The sequence below is a fragment of the Micropterus dolomieu genome, unplaced genomic scaffold (assembly GCF_021292245.1).
Source record: "Micropterus dolomieu isolate WLL.071019.BEF.003 ecotype Adirondacks unplaced genomic scaffold, ASM2129224v1 contig_10075, whole genome shotgun sequence".
Taxonomy (NCBI): domain Eukaryota; kingdom Metazoa; phylum Chordata; class Actinopteri; order Centrarchiformes; family Centrarchidae; genus Micropterus; species Micropterus dolomieu.
The window spans coordinates 1-17,811 of record NW_025739061.1 but is presented as its reverse complement, the minus strand read 5'-3'; the positions used below and the strand labels follow the sequence as shown (position 1 = coordinate 17,811).

The following is a 17,811-nucleotide window of genomic DNA, read 5'->3' as shown; positions in this document are numbered from 1 at the left end:
AATAAATTATCTGAAAGCACATTTGCTTTGGTGTGACTCCCTTCTTTGTTATTGTTAAATATAATTTTGTTGTTTGTGATGCAGATACTTGTAACGGTGTTTCCGGTGCTGTCATATACATCTAATAGATACAAATTGTGAATTCATTATTGAATAACCCAGAATATAATCATCGTGTCCTTTGATTTATTAGGCTACGTGATGCAGAGAAAATTGAAAATATGTAAATCATATCAAAGCCCATTTTTAGGATTTCTGTTTATTTCATCTTCTAATATCCTTTAACACTATTCCATACGGTCTTATTTGCAATTGACATCACTTGTCATCAATCATTGTGTTCCATCCTGTCAATCCTACAGTTTTGTAGTGCAGCAGGCTCTCATTCATCCATTTCATCAGCTGATCTTACTTACATTGCCGCCAGCTGCTTTCATCAGATGAGATTGGATGTGAAGGCTTTCTCTTCCTTTGTTTGCATATTGAGTCTTAAGTGCAGTTTAGTGAATAGTTTAGTCAGACTCCTTACTCACTCACGTTTTTTTTCATCTTTTTAAAAGTGGCAATACCATACGACAGAAATACTTAAAGTAAATTAAGTAAGTAGCCTCTGATCAGCAAAATCTACTTTCAGAAGTAAATATTAACCAATTAATTATCAGAATGGCTCTGTTCATTGTTATATTATTATATTGGATCATGCATTAACGATACATCAATATGTAAATAAAGGTTGTGAGGTGGAAGTAATTTAAATTGCTTTACGTACTTTGGGCTTATAGCCACTTGGTAGCCTAAGCTTTTTTTTTTTTATTATTGGACGCTTGATGGTCAACACTTCTCCTTCTTGACTAAATGTTTAATATCATCACTCAAATGAAATGCATGGCTATTAGGAGAATATAGAATATAAAAAATATTACCTATCAGAGATTGTGTATTCATTTGTAATCTAAATATGTTTCATATTCTGTACCTGAATAAATAAGAGTACTCCATACAGTCTTCATTTTACAGGTTTAGCTGCAAAATGGGAATCCAAGTCAAAGTAGTTGGACCCAGAGGAGAAGAAAAGATCATCGATCTGTGCGACAATGAGGCGCAGATGAAGAAGATCACTGTACTGCAACTAAAAGAGAAAATTTGCAAAGAGCTAAAGATAAGTACGTTTAACATTTCTCTTCTTTATTATGTAGGGATTATATTTTTTGGGGGCCTAAACATACTCGAAAACTCACCAAACTTCTGGTGGTGAAAAATTTCGGATTTTATGGGTTTCGCGCATGGGCGTTTCAAAAAAATTATCCCCTCGGCCACGTTCAACCTACATGCACGAAATTTTCTGGGGACATGTATCATATCAAGACACATACACACATACACACCCATACCCTAAAGTCAACAGGAAGTCGGCCATTTTGAATTTTACGGCCATTTTTGGATGATTTACACACTTCGTACTTTAACGAACTCCTCCTAGGGATTTAGTCGGATCGACGTCAAATTTCTGCTGTGCCTTCTAAAGGCATTGAAGATGAAAAGTTGTGCTATTTGCGAGTTTTCGTCAATGAGTGTATCCGTGGCGTCGATGATTCGCCATGAAACATGAAGTTATAACTTAAGTTCGCATGCTCACATCTGCACCAAACTGTACATGTAGGATGAGAGTCCCGCCCTGAACACATGTACATGCCGACATTCACCCACAGCCATAGCGCCACCTGCTGGCAACAGAAAGTGACCTTTAACGAAGCAGCCCCCGCTACACGTTTGACCTACATGTATGAAATTTCTGTGGCACATGTATCATGTCCAAACGTACCAAAAAGCCTCTTGGAGCTATGCTCCAAACCCAACAGGAAGTCAGCCATTTTGAATTTTATGGTCATTTTTGGATGATTTACATACTTTGACAAACTCTTCCTAGGGATTTAGTTGGATCGATTTCAAATTTCTGCCGTGCCTTCTAAAGGCATTGAAGATGAAAAGTTGTGCTATCTGTGAGTTTTCGTCTATGGGCATGTCCGTGGCGTGGCGTCAAAGATCAAGTCTTCGCCATGACACATGAAGTTGTTGTATCTTCAGTATCTTCTGTATAACAACTTTATGCAGCGTCCGAAGCGCTTAGCAAATTCACAGCCGCACTGGCAGACTGCTACATGTGTGAGGGCCCACCCAACACTGCTTGCAGCTTTAATTACATATTTTTATATAACCATAGGTTAGGTTAAGGTTTTATACAATTGCCTGTAATGGTGCCCTCATCTGAGGTTAATCTTTTTTTTTCCCACAAAGGGATGCCAAGTCTGCCTTGCCTCCCCGCGTAGTCACAGACTTCATGTCAGTCTGCAGTGGTGCAAAATAGTGTTTCACCACACATCTAATACATAGCATTAAGAGGGGCACTCTTTCACTTATTTTAAAATGACTGCAACAGCACAGAAGATTTATCGTAACTATAAACATGTTTTTATTAAAATGATAATTAGAGTCTGAGAAAAAAAAACAGGAAGCCTGGCTTCCCTTCCCTGGAGAAAACGCCAAACTCAGAGATTCTTTATTTCTGCTCAGGTGGTGACCTCCGGGTGGTCTTCAGAACCGAGAAGCTGGAGGACTCATTCCGGCTGTTATCCTATGGGATCCGACACATGTCCACCATCCACACACTGCTGATGCTGCCCGGAGGCCTCTGAACTACACAGCCAGAATTGGACCAATAATATATGAGCTCAAAAACAAATAACATTGAATTGAAAAAACAAATAAAACTTACGGATATTCTCTTAGTTCTTTGTCATATATTTCAAACAATATGGACAGATTGCTACGCTGATACACTCAATTCCTTGTCTCACCATAGACATGTCCTAGACTATAATAGCCTGTTTCACAGCATTTTGTTATTGACAATGTCGAAATGCGTTTGTCACTTTAAGCTACCACGTCTATGGCAATATTTATCTGCCATATATTCAGGATTTGGAGGATTACTTTAAAAATGTAATCTGTTACAATTACTAATTACAAAATGTTATGTGGAATGGAAGGAGACAGAACGGACCCAAACGCAACGCTGAGAGTTTGAAAAAGAGGTTTATTGAGGAAAAAGGGGGACGAGGAGGGACGGGTGGAAGGAGGGGGAGAGGCAGACGCGGACGCGGGAGACCGAGTAGTTGGAGGAGCGGAAGGTGCTTAGGCTGGAGGTTTGAGGGAGGCTAGCAGACGGGGAGGAGAGGACGCGGTGACTGGGGACCAGGCGGGGTGCAAGGGGGGAAGCCGGAGGGCGTCGCGGAGGTGGCGAGAGGAGGATGGCTGGCGAGCAAGCCCGGCTGGCCGAACTGGGAGGCGGAGGTGAATGAACCTGGCAGGAGGAAACAGACAGACAGGGTTAGTAGGTAACTGGGACATGAAGCAAAGGGAAATTTAAAAAAAAAAAAAAAAGAGCAAGAACGAAGCGGCAACACCAAGTCAGGAGCTGCGATGATCGAGCGAGGATGGAGTGGAAAGCCGGGGTCTGATAAGGCTGCTGGCTGGCAGGTGCGGCGGCCGGGGATGGAGGTTAACGAGGTGCAGGTGTGGGCAGCCAGCCGGGCTCCGGAGCAGAGAGAGAGAGAGAGAGAGGGCACAGGAGAAACCAGAATGTGAGGGAAAGGAGAAACAGGACACTCACCAACAGCCGGGCTGCCACCGCGACAGTTATGTATATCAGTACCATGATATAAAAGTAATGTAACCTGACAACTTTTACTTTTATGTGTGTTACTTTTATTTACTTTTATTACTTACCAAATACGCAAATAAAGACAAGAGTGTATCAATGATGCCAGTGTCAAATATATTTTATTTAGCATTTAGCCATGATGTTTGAATATTCCATATGCCTAGTTTGATAACTACTAAACTTGGGTAATGTTTAAAATGTTTATTACAATAATGTTTAAGTTAAACTGCAGTGTAATGTAGCAATGATTCAGGAAACTCATCTGTCAGAAAAATTTAAGTCAAAGCTGCAAGCAGCGTTGGGCAGGCCCTCGCACGTGTAGCGTATCGAGGTGTGACTGTTGCACATTCTGGAGCTCTGTCGGTGCGGCTGTGAATTTGCTAAGCTGCATGAAGTTGTTATATGTCACTTCCTGTGTCCCCTTTGTGGCGCTACATATCACTTGGCGCTATGAATATAAATTAATATTGGCGTGTAGATGTCTTCGGAGTGGGACAGTTATCAAGCACATAAAGTTTTGTTCAGATATGAGCATGTACACTGATGTTACAAAAACTTCCTGTGTCATGGTGAAGAGTTGATCTTTGACGCCACGCCACGGACACGCCCATCGACGAAAAATCACAGATAGCACAGCTGTTCATCGTCAATGCCTTTAGAAGGCACAGCAGAAATTTGAAGTTGATCGGATTAAATCCCTAGGAGGAGTTTGTTAAAGTACGGAGTGTGTAAATCATCCAAAAATGACCATAAAATTCAAAATGGCTGACTTCCTGTTGGCTTTTTGGTACATCTGGACATGATACATGTGCCACAGAAATTTCATACATGTAGGTCAAACGTGTGGCGGGGGCACCAAAGATAATGGGTTGACCAGGTATATAGCGCTTCCTTTGAGAGTCGCCCACTATGCAGATTTTTTTAAGAATATAGCATCACTATAAGCAGAAAAAGCAGAAAGAATTATAGTAATGGGGTGAGACTTTAATTGTGTATTGAAACAGACTATTGATAGGCTTCCAGCTGGGGTAGGCTCTCGATCCAAAAAATCTGCTACTCTTAAAGGCTCGTGCAAACTACACGGCTTTCAGCGTCGGCCATTTGCCGTGCCGTTCAAACTACACAACTTGCCGTCTTGTGACGGGAGTCATTCACACTACTGTTGTGAATTATTTTGGAGCATTATAGCCTTAATTAAATTAATTACTAGAGCAATGGTGGTCTACATTGTCATCATTTAAAGTGTTATTTTATAGTGTAAAGTTAGGATCACAGTGTTAAAACTCTACAGCTCTGAGTGTGTGTGCTCCTCTCTGTATCTAACTGCCCAGGCACATGTGTGTGTGTGAGCAAGTTCGTGTGCTTTGGGAGAAAAGGGAGGGAGCACAGTGAGGCAGCATCAAAAATACCTGCAAAGGAAAATATAGAAGCAGATTTTGTGCAAATTGTATTAGCAAACATACATCAATATAGTCCATCACAGTAAGAATGTCCTGTTTCTAGCACAGAGCACAAACAACACCAGTTTATTCCACAAAAGTCAGGTTATGGAAGAAATGGTATGATCAAGCAGAGTGCATGCAAAAGACACAGAGAGGAGGAGCAGGCAGTCAGGGAATTTCCCAGACCCAGGTGCAGTAGGAATGAGAGCCAAGAGATGATGTGAAGCCAAGAAACAGAGCTATAAAAGGAGGTCCAAAAGGAGGTGAAAGTCAGTCGTTACATGGCTTTCATGTGGACTCGGGTCTCTGTTCTGGTAACAGAATGGGACTCTATTTTGCACCGATCTCTGACTCACTCCGGTGGAACTTTTGTATTCTAATTGGTGTCTGTTTTTGTTGTTAATAAAAATGTTGGTAAAAGTTCAAGCTTTTTTATCTGGCCCAAGTCTTGAATTTTTACACGACATTACTACGTGACTGATTGGTGACAGGGGGTCACACACTACGCGAGCTGACAGCGGCTCTGTCACCTGACGTCTTGTCTCCAAACCGTGAAAAAAACCTCCAAATGTGAAATGACGCCATCCTACACGCGAAACAGCTGTTGTTTGTTATTATAAAGCTAGCAATTATAAAGACGAAGAATATGGGTGAAAGAATGGATTAGCACAGGCAATGATGGATGAAATCATTGCCTTAAGGGTGGCAGTGGCACAATGGATAAGACACCTGCCTCTGCTGTGAGAGACCCAGGTTCAATCCCACACTATGACCCATCCACCATTGTGTCCCTGAGCAAGACACATGTATAGTAATTGTAAGTTGCTTTGGATAAAAGTGTCAGCTAAATGAATAAATGTAAATGGGCTTGGTGGATGTACTTCATCCCAGAGATGGAGTTTTCACTTCCCTGTCCCAGGTGCATGGCAGCTACTCCAGATTTGTTTTTGTATGTTTTTAATATCAAGAGGAGACATCTATAGAGCAAGTGAATGCATTATACAATCAATGACTATACCAGACCATGCCCCAGTTATGCTAAAGTTAAAGACAGGATCAAACAGACAGTTTAAATACTTGAGACTTAATGTGAAAATCCAACTTACAAAGCCTACAAAGCTGAAGGAGCACTATGATTCACAAACAGGAAGTACTATGAAGAGGGCAACAAAGCAAGCCGCCTGCTTGCTTTTCAACTACGCCAAGCCCAGTCGAACAGAACACGGGTAAATCTAAGGCCATGGTGCTAAATGGGAATTGGCCCTCCCAATTAGATTACTTAGTTTCTTTTAGAAGACCCAAACATGGATTTAGATACCTGGGGGTGGTCCTTACACCAAAGACAGCAGAACCATTTCCCTCAAATTATGGTTAGTTGGTTAAAGACATTGATAGGTATCTAAGTAGATGGGATGTGCTTCCTTTGTCACTATTTGGTAGGATTGAGGCAGTGAGGATAAATGTCCCAAGGCTCCTCTTTCTATTTCAGTCCCTACCTATCATAGTACCACAATCCACATTTAAACAACTAGAAAAACTAATATCAGAATTTACCTGGCCAAACAGAAGACCAATAATAAGGCTGAAATTATTAATTAATTCGCATTCTGTTTTCATCCATCCTGTATCTCCTCCCCTCTCCCTCTGTGTGTCCTCTCCCTCTCTCCGCTCCAGAGCCCGGCTGACAATCCACGCCTGTGCCTCATCAACTTCCACCTCCGCCTCCCACACCTGCCAGCTATCAGCCTCATCTCTACCAGTATTTCAACCCTGACTCTCCACTACATCCCTGCTTGATTGTCGACATTCCAGACTTGGTACCACCGCTACATTCAAGCTCTTACTGATACCTCGTTCCTCCACCTCCTGCATTCCTGAACTAACCCTGCCTGTTTTTCTGTTTTCCCCACCGGGTCCACTCACCTCCGTCATCCGTTTAGTCAGCTGGGCTCGCTTACCTGCCTTCTCCCCTTGTCTCGCCTCCACGGCACTCCCCCAGCTCCCCCCTCACTCCTCGCCTGTCTGCCAGCCTCTACGCCCCTTCTCGCCTCTGCCTCCTGTTCCCTACCTCGGCCGCCTCGCTGGAACCTCTCCAGCCCCGCCAGCTCCACGGTCCTCCGCGCCCACGTCTGCCAGTGTCCAACTCCCCCGCCCCCTTTTCCTCCAGCCCCTCATCTCCCCTTATTCCCTTTAATAAACCTCTTTGAAAACCTGAAGCGTTGCATTTGGGTCCGTTCTGTCCGAAATCATAATAATTAATGACAACAAAAAAGAAAGGTGGTCTAAGTTTGCCTAATCTAAGACTCTACTACTGGGTGGCACAGCTCAGAGCAGTGGTGGCATGGATGGTTAGATATACGGCAAAAGGATGGGTGTCTACTGAACAGAACTTCCTACAGGGAGTAGCATTATGGACTTCCATTTCTTAGCCATCACTCACAGAAAAAATTTTAAATCAGGAATATATGGATCAAACATACACAGAGGGTCTGGACTCTAATACTAAACCAAACAGACACACAAAGCGGTGACTCTGTCAAAAGCCATGCACATCCTAGGAAATACTGAGTTCCTCCCATCCATGTCTGATATGGAATATTGTCACGCCCCCCCCTGCTGCGACCTAACCCTGACTTGTGGAAGACTGCCTTGTGTTTGGGGATTTTTTTCCTTTCCCCTGGGTGTGGCTGCAGTTTTGGTTTTGGGCCCTTTCCACCTTTCTCTCTCACCTGCAGGTTGCCGGGAGGCGTGTCAGCTGCAAGGAGCTGATTACACACACCTGCACATGATTTGCACTCCCTCGGGTTCCTGCCCTACTTAAGCAGCGGCCTGACATCCTGTCCTCGCTGGATTGTTACGTTGTCTCAGTACGTCTTGGCTACCAGCTCGTTTGGTTAGGAACTATACCTGTACTCTGTTTATTAAGCTGACAACTAACCTGTTTTTCCTGTGCTCAGGATCTCTACTGGACCCGTCCGTGACCAACAAACCTTCCCTGCCTCCTGGATCTCACTCTCCTGTCTGCCTCTCTGCCTGGACCCCATAAGCTTCCTTTGCCTGCCTGCTCTGCCTGCCCTGATCCCCACAGCCACCGCCAGCTCCTTGACTCAATAAATCTCTGAGAACCAGCTCTTGTCTCCAGTCTATTCCTGGGTCTTATCTGAAGCGTGACAAATATAAAAGATGGAATGAAAGAGGACTGAAAATAATTAATCAGCTACTTGACGGAAATATATTCAAATCTTTTTCCCAATTGCAGGACAAATTTGCCACGAGTGACCTATACAGATATCTACAGATAAGACACTATATGTACAAAACATAAGGATGGGAATTATGTTAAAGGTGAACCTGCTAACATAGAAACTTATTTCATAAACATGGCTGAGGATCATATATCATTAAAAAAACACGTATCTTGTATCTACAAAATGTTAATGCTAGCATGCAACAGCCTGCACATTAAAGGCCAATGGGAACTTGAGCTGAATGCAATTATAAGCAATGACGCCTGGGAAGATACATGTTCTAGATGCCATAAAGGTGTGGGAAGCCAGTTATGGAAAGTGTTTGACTGGATAATGAAGATCAGGTTCTTTAGGACTCCCCTGAGAACACATGCCTTCAATAACCTTTACCCAACAAATGCTGGAGAAACTGTGGTATGGTTGGTGACCGCACACACATTTTCTGGTACTGCCTGAAAATACGAACATTTTGGGAAAATGTTAGGGAGGAAATGGGGAAAAATCCTAGGTTTGAACATTGCGTTGGATCCCCTACTTTTTCTATTGGAAAAGAAATGTTTACTACTGATCAATGTTACATAAAACATATTCTACTGATGGCGGCAAAGAAAATTATTACTATTAATTGGATGAAGACTGACCCCCCTCGAATCGACCAGTGGTTGCAGAAAATCAAACATATATTTGTTGGAACACATGACTGCCCAACTACAATTAAAACTGCCCACTTTTAAGGGGGAAAAAGATCCCCATGGAGAAATGCCACGCTGGTTAGAACTCAAAAAAGAGAGTGTCGAAAAGCTGAATGCAGGTGGCGGAAAACAAATCTCCAGGTTCATTATGACATCTATAAAGAGAGACTTCACATTTATAATTTAGAACTAAGAAATGCAAGGCAGTCCTTCTACTCTGACATCATCACCAAAAACACCAATAATGCACTTGCCCTGTTTGCTACAGTCGACAGGCTAACCAACCCTCCTGTGTCTGTAGCCTCTGAACTTCCATCCACCAGGGCCTGCAATGAATTTGCTTCTCCTTCTTCACAAACAAAATTCAAACAATTAGACAAGCAATCCGTGCCTCCATGCATGTAACAGTTTGATTCTATTAACCATAAAAACCTGGAGGACATAATACTGAAAATATTTCATAATCTGAAATCCTCCTCATGCTTCCTTGATATTTTGCCAACAAGTTTTTTCAAAAATGTTTCTAAATGCATGGCCTCAGATCTTCTACAAATTGTCAACATGTCTCTCCTCACAGGTTTTTCCCACAGGCCCAGAAAACTGTCATTAAGCCACTCTTAAAAAATAGCTATCTAGACAGGTCACTAATGAGCAATTATAGGCCCATATCAAATCTTAAATTTTTAAGTAAAATCATTGAAAAAGCTGTTTTTCAACAGCTTAGTGCTTTCTTGGCACTAAATAACTGTTTTGATGTCTTCCTATCAGGATTTTGACCACACCACAGCACTGAGACAGCTCTTGTTAAGGTCTTCAGTGACCTCCAACACTGACAGTGGCAGAATCAGTCTTAGTATTATTGGATCTCAGTGCTGCATTCAACATGGTCAACCACAACATATTACTAGACAGACTTGAAAACTGGGTTGGACTTTCTGGCACAGTACTAAACTGGTTTAAATCCTACTTAAAGGACAGGGACTACTTTGTGTCTATAGGTAATCACACATCTGAGCTGACAAAAATGACATGTGGAGTTCCCCAAGGCTCTATTCTGGGGCCTCTTTTGTTTAACATTTACATGCTTCCACTGGCTCAGAATATGAAAAACAACAAAATATGTTACCATAATTATGCAGATGACACACAGATTTACATAACCATTTCACCAGGGGACTATGACCCCATACAGGCGCTGAGTAACTGTATTGAGCAGGTCAACGATTGGATGTGCCAGAATTTTCTTAAATTAAAGAAAGACAAAACTGAAGTTATTGTTTCTGGAGCCAAGGAAGAACGATTGAAAGTCAGTGCTCAACTTCAAACTGTAATGTTAAGAACCACAAACCAAGCCAGAAATCTTGGTGTAGTCATGGACTCAGACCTGAATTTAAGGAGCCACATTAAGACAATTACAAAGTCAACCTACTATCACCTGAAGAATATATCATAGGATTAAAGGATCTCAGCAAGACCTGGAAAAACTTATCCATGCATTTATCTTGAGTCGACTCGACTAGCTGCAGCTGTCTGATGGATTTCTTAGGGAGCCCTGTAAAGACTCTGTTTAGAGCGCTGCTGCTGGTGTCCTCACTAAGACCAAAAAAGTGGATTACATCACTCCAGTGCAGAGGTCTTTACATTGGTTCCCTGTATGTCAAAGAACTGATTTCAAAATCCTGCTGTTAGTCTATAAAGCATTAAATGGTTTAGGGCCAAAATACATTTCTGATCTTCTGCTTCGTTATGAACCATCCAGACCTCTCAGGTCGTCTGGGGCAGGTTTGCTTTCTGTCCCCAGAGTCAAAACTAAACAAGGAGAAGCAGCGTTCAGTTATTATGCTCCGCATATCTGGATCAAACTCCCAGATAAGTACAGGTCTGCTGAAACTGTCAGTTATTTTATATTAAGACTGAATACTTTTTCTTTTTACCACTGCCTTTAGTTAAATATTTACACGGTGAGAAATTAGTAGGTAATGATTGAAAAGATAAAGAGAGTGTGTTACGCCCGGCCTAGGGGAAGCCTGAGCGCAACATGATGTCTCCTCTCTTTTCCCCACTCCCCATAAATCATCAAAGTGCTACGGTTAATGTTGGATTTATTCACAAATGGTATAGAAAACCAAGACATCAGGGAGAGCTAGGCCAAAACAACAAACAAAACCACCTTTTCCCATCCCAATAATTAATCCTACAACAAAAGGAAAGAACAAATACTTAACCTGATTCCCTGGCCAGAAAACAGGAGAAAACAATATTCAAAATAAATGGCAGCTCTCCCCTACTGTTTTCCAACATCATATTGCTAACTACCAGCACATAGGTCAAATACAACAAAGGGTAAGCTATAGTACACCAGGAGGTTCTCCCCCAGAATGCCCCGTCTGGCTGGGGAGGTGGGGGAAAGGGAGGAGAGGGCGCGCGGCCTCCACACAGGTCCCTTTATACAGCAAATCCTCCAGCCCAATCTGCTGTCCACCATCTGTAACACAGACAAACAAACAGCTCCACCATAAGGTAGGGAGGGTAACAGCAAGCAAAAATACACATTGAGACTCAACATTTCTTCCCCTTAAAGAAATGTTCGATTCCTTAGACTCCCACCCGAGATAACGCATCAGCCACAACATTGTCTGACCCCTTTATGTGGTGAATCTCAATATTAAAATCCTGCAACAACAATGAGCAACGCATCAGACGGTGATTATTGTTGCGCATAAGGGATAGAAACACTAGGGGATTGTGGTCCGTAAAGACCAGAACGGGGCTTGCAGTCGAACCAACATAAACTTCAAAATGCTGCAACGCCCACAGTAGTGCAAGTGCTTCCTTCTCAATTGTGCTATAATTCACCTGAAATTTATCAAATTTTTGCTAAATTTTTGCAGAATCCACGATAATAAGCCCACACAAACCACACTTTTGCAGCACGATGTGGATGTTGGTGAGCATGAACCTATTAAACAGCATGCATATCGCGTCAACCCGGAAAAGCAAGTTGCGATTCAAAGAGAGGAGACAATATGTTACGCCCGGCCTAGGGGAAGCCTGAGCGCAACATGATGTCTCCTCTCTTTTGTTGGATTTATTCACAAATGGTATAGAAAACGAAGACATCAGGGAGAGCTAGGCCAAAACAACAAACAAAACCACCTTTTCCCATCCCAATAATTAATCCTACAACAAAATAAAATACAAACGGAAAGAACAAATACTTAACCTGACTCCCTGGCCAGAAAACAGGAGAAAACAATATTCAATATTCATATTACACATTGAGACTCACACCCAAACGCTGTTCAATCAATTTATGACGCAGGTCATAACAGAGTGAGATTGAACAGAGTAAAGGAAGTGGTCTTAAATCTCGCACCTGAGTGATTTGCAGGACCCTCTGTCCACCTGTAAACGTGCAAGTGGGTCCAAGGGTTTTTGGAGTTTCAGTGGACCGAAAGATTGCTATGGACCCAAATACAGTCAAGCTAGATAGAATTGAAAAGTGTACTTCTCTGTTTATTCTCTTTTCAAAATAATTGTAACTCAATTATTTGCTTTAACCTCAGCCTGTTTTTATTTTCTCTTTAACTCTTTTCACCCTGATTGTACACTGCACTGTAACTTTTACTGTCCTGTTTTACCCTGTGTGTTGTTTTTTTCAATTTTCCTATGTTGCTTTTATGTTTAGTTATATATGCACTTATTAACCATTAATAATGCTCCTTTGCAGCTACCTAAACTGTAGTGGAAACATAGTCTTGTTAAAATTAATAAACCCTTTATTATTCACTTATTAACAGTGCGTGATCCGCACCGAGACGGTCGGATCACCTGGCGGGAAGGATGGGTAGAGTTGCGTATCATCTGCGTAGCAGTGGTAAGAGAAGCCGTGCGAGCGAATGATCAGCCCCAGTGAGGTGGTGTAGATTGAGAAGAGAAGGGGCCCTAGCACTGAGCCTTGGAGCACCCCTGTGGAGAGGCAGTGGGAGGAGGATAATTGTCCTTGCCACAAAACATTGTAGGGATCACGGACTGTCTCTCGGACATATCTGCATGGATGAAGACTTGCCACCTTCAACTTAACCTCTCTAAGACGGAACTCTTGGTCATTCCAGCCATCCACCATAACATCACACTACAAATTGACTCCTCAACCATCACTCCAACCAAGGTGGTGAGAAACTTGGGTGTCATGATTGATGACCAGCTGTCATTCTGGATTGATGCTGGGTAATAGTATACTTTTATAGGAGAGCTTTTCCCGATCTTATTTGACTTTATTTTATCCCTTTTATTTTATTGTATTTTACTAATTTTATATTAAATTTTCATGCTCTTATCTTTTTTTTGTATTATTCTTTACACTTGTTAAAGCACTTTGTAACTTGTTTTTGAAAAGTGCTCTACAAATAAGGATTATTATTATAAGGACAAGTCACTTAAAGAGCGTGCTGAAGCACTGAAAGTTGCATTCAATGCAAATCTGACACTGGAGGATATGGAGAATGCTGAAAGAGCCATATTGGTATTCAAACAACACCAACACTTTAAGCAGGACATTGCTCTCCTTGAAAGAGGAAAACCTTGTATGAAAGACAGCTCCATTTTGAAAATGGATCCTATGCTCGACCAAGGTATCCTGAGAATGGGAGGAAGAATCAACAGATCAGCCATGCCAGTAAGCATTAAGAATTCCATAATCTTGCCCAAAAGATCCCACATATCTGAGATCATTCTAAAATGCATACACATCCAAATTGGCCATTCTGGGAGAAATCACATGCTATCTAAACTGGGACAAAAATACTGGACATCCTCTGCATGTCCTGAGCTTGTCTGTTTTAAATTATTTTGACCATGCCTTCTCTGTGTTTTGATTTTGGTTTCTCTGTGTCTGGGTTTCAGTCCTGTCTGTCTGTGGTATGGTATCCAGTCTTCTGCTTGTTCTGTGTGGTAGTTCCCTATCTGTCCTGTTATCTCTGTGTCTGCCTTAGTACTTGTTTAGTTCTGTTCCTATCCTATATATGTGTTAGATCACTACCATCATGCTTCGGTTCTGTCTGTTTGTTAGGTCAATTTATGTTCTCCCCCAGTTTCATTAATTAATCTGATTTTGATCATTTTGATTTAGTCTCTGTGTAGCCTTCATTACTTAATTCATCCACATCTTTAAGTTACTTCTTATCTGCCTTGTCTCGTATCTTAGTTCTTAGTCCTGTACCTTAGTTAATGTCTTTTTTGTTTACTCCTGGTCTGTGTACTTCTCTGTTGTTTTGCCCATGTCTGCTCTGAGTTTTGTTTTATCTTTGCTTCAGTCTGTGTTGCTTGTTATTAGTGTATTCGTATTCTGTCTGCTTGTGTCTGGATTAGTTTATTATTTTTATTATTCTGATCTGTTACTTCTTATTTTGATATGTTTAGTGTGCAGTACATGTGTTCTGTCTGCTCACCTCCAGTAATCTGCCTGCCATCCAGTCTGTGTTTTTCCCTTCTGTCTCTCTGCCTCGTTAACCCTGATCCCAGTCACCTGTGTTGCTCCCGCCCTGCTCGTTAGTTCCTGTGTATAAATGTTTGGAGTTTCTGTTCATTCCCTGCACGGTCATTGTCGCATGTATGCTCAGTCGGTTGTCGTGAGTTGCTACTTTAACCGGTCTGTTTTTGGATGTACCAGTTCCCTGTACCTGAATTTTTGTTCATGCCTGTCTGTCTAGCCCTGGATTAAATACTCTGGAACTCGATCTCTGTGTCATATTTTTGGGCTCTCACCTGCTCTGCGCACCCAGGGACACTAACTCCTGCATCAATGCAATACGCAGATTCCTTTGCCGTAGAGGTAATGTAAAAATGACCAGATCAGATCAAGGTACAAACTTCATTGGTGCACAAAGGAACCTTGAATAATCATGGAAGGAACTAAATCAGGACAATATTCAAAGAAACCTTCTACAAAATGGAATAAAGTGGATTTTCAATCCAGCATAAGGTGCTCATCACGGTGGTGTATGGGAGAGACTCATCAAGTCACTCAAAGATCCTCTGTTCTGTGGTAAGAGAACAAATCCTGGACGATGAGGCTTTGCAAACGGCCTTATGTGAAGTGGAAGCAATCATGAATGATAGACCCATCACATCTGTAACAAATGACTTGAACGATGTGGAACCTTTAACACCCAATCATCTGCTTTTTCTTAAAACAAATCCTGTCATGCCTCCTAGACTGTTCAAAAATGATGATCTGAAATTTAGTCGTTTTTTGTTTTTGGATTCAGAAACCAAAAACGGGAAAACAAAAAAAAGGTGTTTTTTTACGTTGGTTCGTTCAGAACGGTCTGTGTATTGTTCCGTGTACTTTTGCGTTCAATTATTAGTCTATTTTTGGTGAAAGTGAAATCAAATTCTGGAAAAGGTGTCAGTTTGGTTTTCTGATTCATATGAAAAAGAAAAAAAAAAACAGAAATGGCTTTATTTTGCTTTCATAATACATTGTAGTTATATAATGTTTAAAACTATAATAAATAATAATTAAACATTTATTTTGTATTTTTTACTTTTTAATTTTCTGACATGTTTTGATCCAGAAGTGGCTGAACTTGCTCGTACAGTGTACTCAATTGTTCTCAGAGCGTAGCCAAGCTGCTTGAAGTGTTGTGAGCTTGCTGCCAATTCAATTTTATTTATATAGCGCCAAATCACAACAATAGTTATCTCACACCGCTTTTCATAAAAGAGCAGGTCTAGACCGTACTCTATGACTCAAAACCACAAATCCAGACTCCACAGCTCCAGAGCCAGAAACACCTGCAGGAAGTGATAGGAGGAGAGAGGAGAGGGATGAGAAAGCACAAGACTACCGGAAAGGGGAGAAGTTGTGTTAGTAACATGCAAAAATGGGACGAGGTTGCAAACAGGGGGAGAGAAAGTAGAGGAGAGAGGAGCTCAGTGCATCATGGGAAATCCCCCGGCAGTCAGGACTCACCTGAGCCAGCCCTAACTATAAGCTTTATCAAAGAGGAAAGTCTTAAGCCTACTCTTAAATGTGGAGATGGTGTCTGCCTCCTCCTTTTGTTTCTAATAGCTAGAATTTTATCATTAAAGAAGCTCATGAAGTCGTAACTAGAGAGCTATGGGAATACGTCGCTCAATAGAGCTGTGACTCTCTGTCAGCCTGGCTACAGTGCTGAAAAGAAACCTGGGGTTGTTCCTATTTTCCTCTATTAATGACGAGTAGTACGCTGCTCTGGCATTACGGAGGGCCTTCCTATAAGTTTTAAGACTATCTTGCCAAATTAAACGAGAATTTTCCAGTTTGGTGGAACGCCAATTCCTCTCAAGTTTCCGCGTGATTTGCTTTTATTTGCAAGTTTCAGTATTATACCTTGGAGCTAATCGTCTTTGTTTTAGTATTTTCTTTTTTAGAGGGGCTACAGAGTCGAGTGTTGCAGCGAGCCTGCAGCACTATCAACAAGATGATCGATTTGGGAGGGACTGAAATTAGCATAGGAGTCCTCCGTTACTTTGTGACTTGATAATGAATTTAGAGCTGATGGAATCGCATCCTTAAATTTAGCTACAGCACTATCAGACAGACATCTTGTATAGAAATTTTTGCCCAATGGCGTGTAGTTCAGCAATACAAACTCAAAAGTTATCAAACAGTGGTCGGACAAAGAGGGATTCTGTGGGAACACTATTACAGTGCCTTGCGAAAGTATTCGGCCCCCTTGAACTTTGACCTTTTGCCACATTGCAGGCTTCAAACATAAAGATATAAAACTGTAATTTTTTGTGAAGAACTAACAACAAGTGGGACACAATCATGAAGTGGAACGAAATTTATTGGATATTTCAAACTTTTAACAAATAAAAAACTGAAAAATTGGGCGTGCAAAATTATTCAGCCCCCTTAAGTTAATACTTTGACTGAAATTTTTGCCCATTCCTCCTTGCAAAACAGCTCGAGCTCAGTGAGGTTGGATGGAGAGCGTTTGTGAACAGCAGTTTTCAGGTCTGGACTTTGACCTGGCCATTCTAACACCTGGATATGTTTATTTGTGAACCATTCCAGTGTAGATTTTGCTTTATGTTTTGGATCATTGTCTTGTTGGGAGACAAATCTCCGTCCCAGTCTCAGGTCTTTTGCAGACCAGGTTTTTTTCCAGAATGGTCCTGTATTTGGCTCCATCCATCTTCCCATCAATTTGAACCATCTTCCCTGTCCCTGCTGAAGAAAAGCAGGCCCAAACCATGATGCTGCCACCACCATGTTTGACAGTGGGGATGGTGTGTTCAGGGTGATGAGCTGTGTTGCCTTTACGCCAAACAAAACGTTTTGCATTGTTGCCAAAAATGTTCGATTTTGGTTTCATCTGACCAGAGCACCTTCTTCCACATGTTTGGTGTGTCTCCCAGGTGGCTTGTGGCAAACTTTAAACGAGACTTTTTATGGATATCTTTAAGAAATGGCTTTCTTCTTGCCACTCTTCCATAAAGGCCAGATTTGTGCAGTATACGACTGATTGTTGTCCTATGGACAGAGTCTCCCACCTCAGCTGTAGATCTCTGCAGTTCATCCAGAGTGATCATGGGCCTCTTGGCTGCATCTCTGATCAGTCTTCTCCTTGTATGAGCTGAAAGTTTAGAGGGACGGCCGGGTCTTCGTAGATTTGCAGTGGTCTGATACTCCTTCCATTTCAATATTATCGCTTGCA

General features: G+C 41.8%; 2 long non-coding RNA genes across 2 annotated transcripts; both read left to right on the top strand.

Moving 5' to 3' along the window:
- Positions 1-469: 469 nt before the first annotated feature.
- LOC123965538 lies at positions 470-2,706 on the top strand. Its single transcript, XR_006823722.1, has 3 exons — positions 470-599; positions 1,018-1,163; positions 2,572-2,706. It is a non-coding gene; the product is annotated as an uncharacterized LOC123965538 (long non-coding RNA).
- Positions 2,707-3,663: 957 nt separating this feature from the next.
- LOC123965537 lies at positions 3,664-7,371 on the top strand. The gene is made up of 3 exons (XR_006823721.1): positions 3,664-3,724; positions 6,838-6,980; positions 7,104-7,371. It is a non-coding gene; the product is annotated as an uncharacterized LOC123965537 (long non-coding RNA).
- The last annotated feature ends 10,440 nt before the right edge of the window (positions 7,372-17,811 follow it).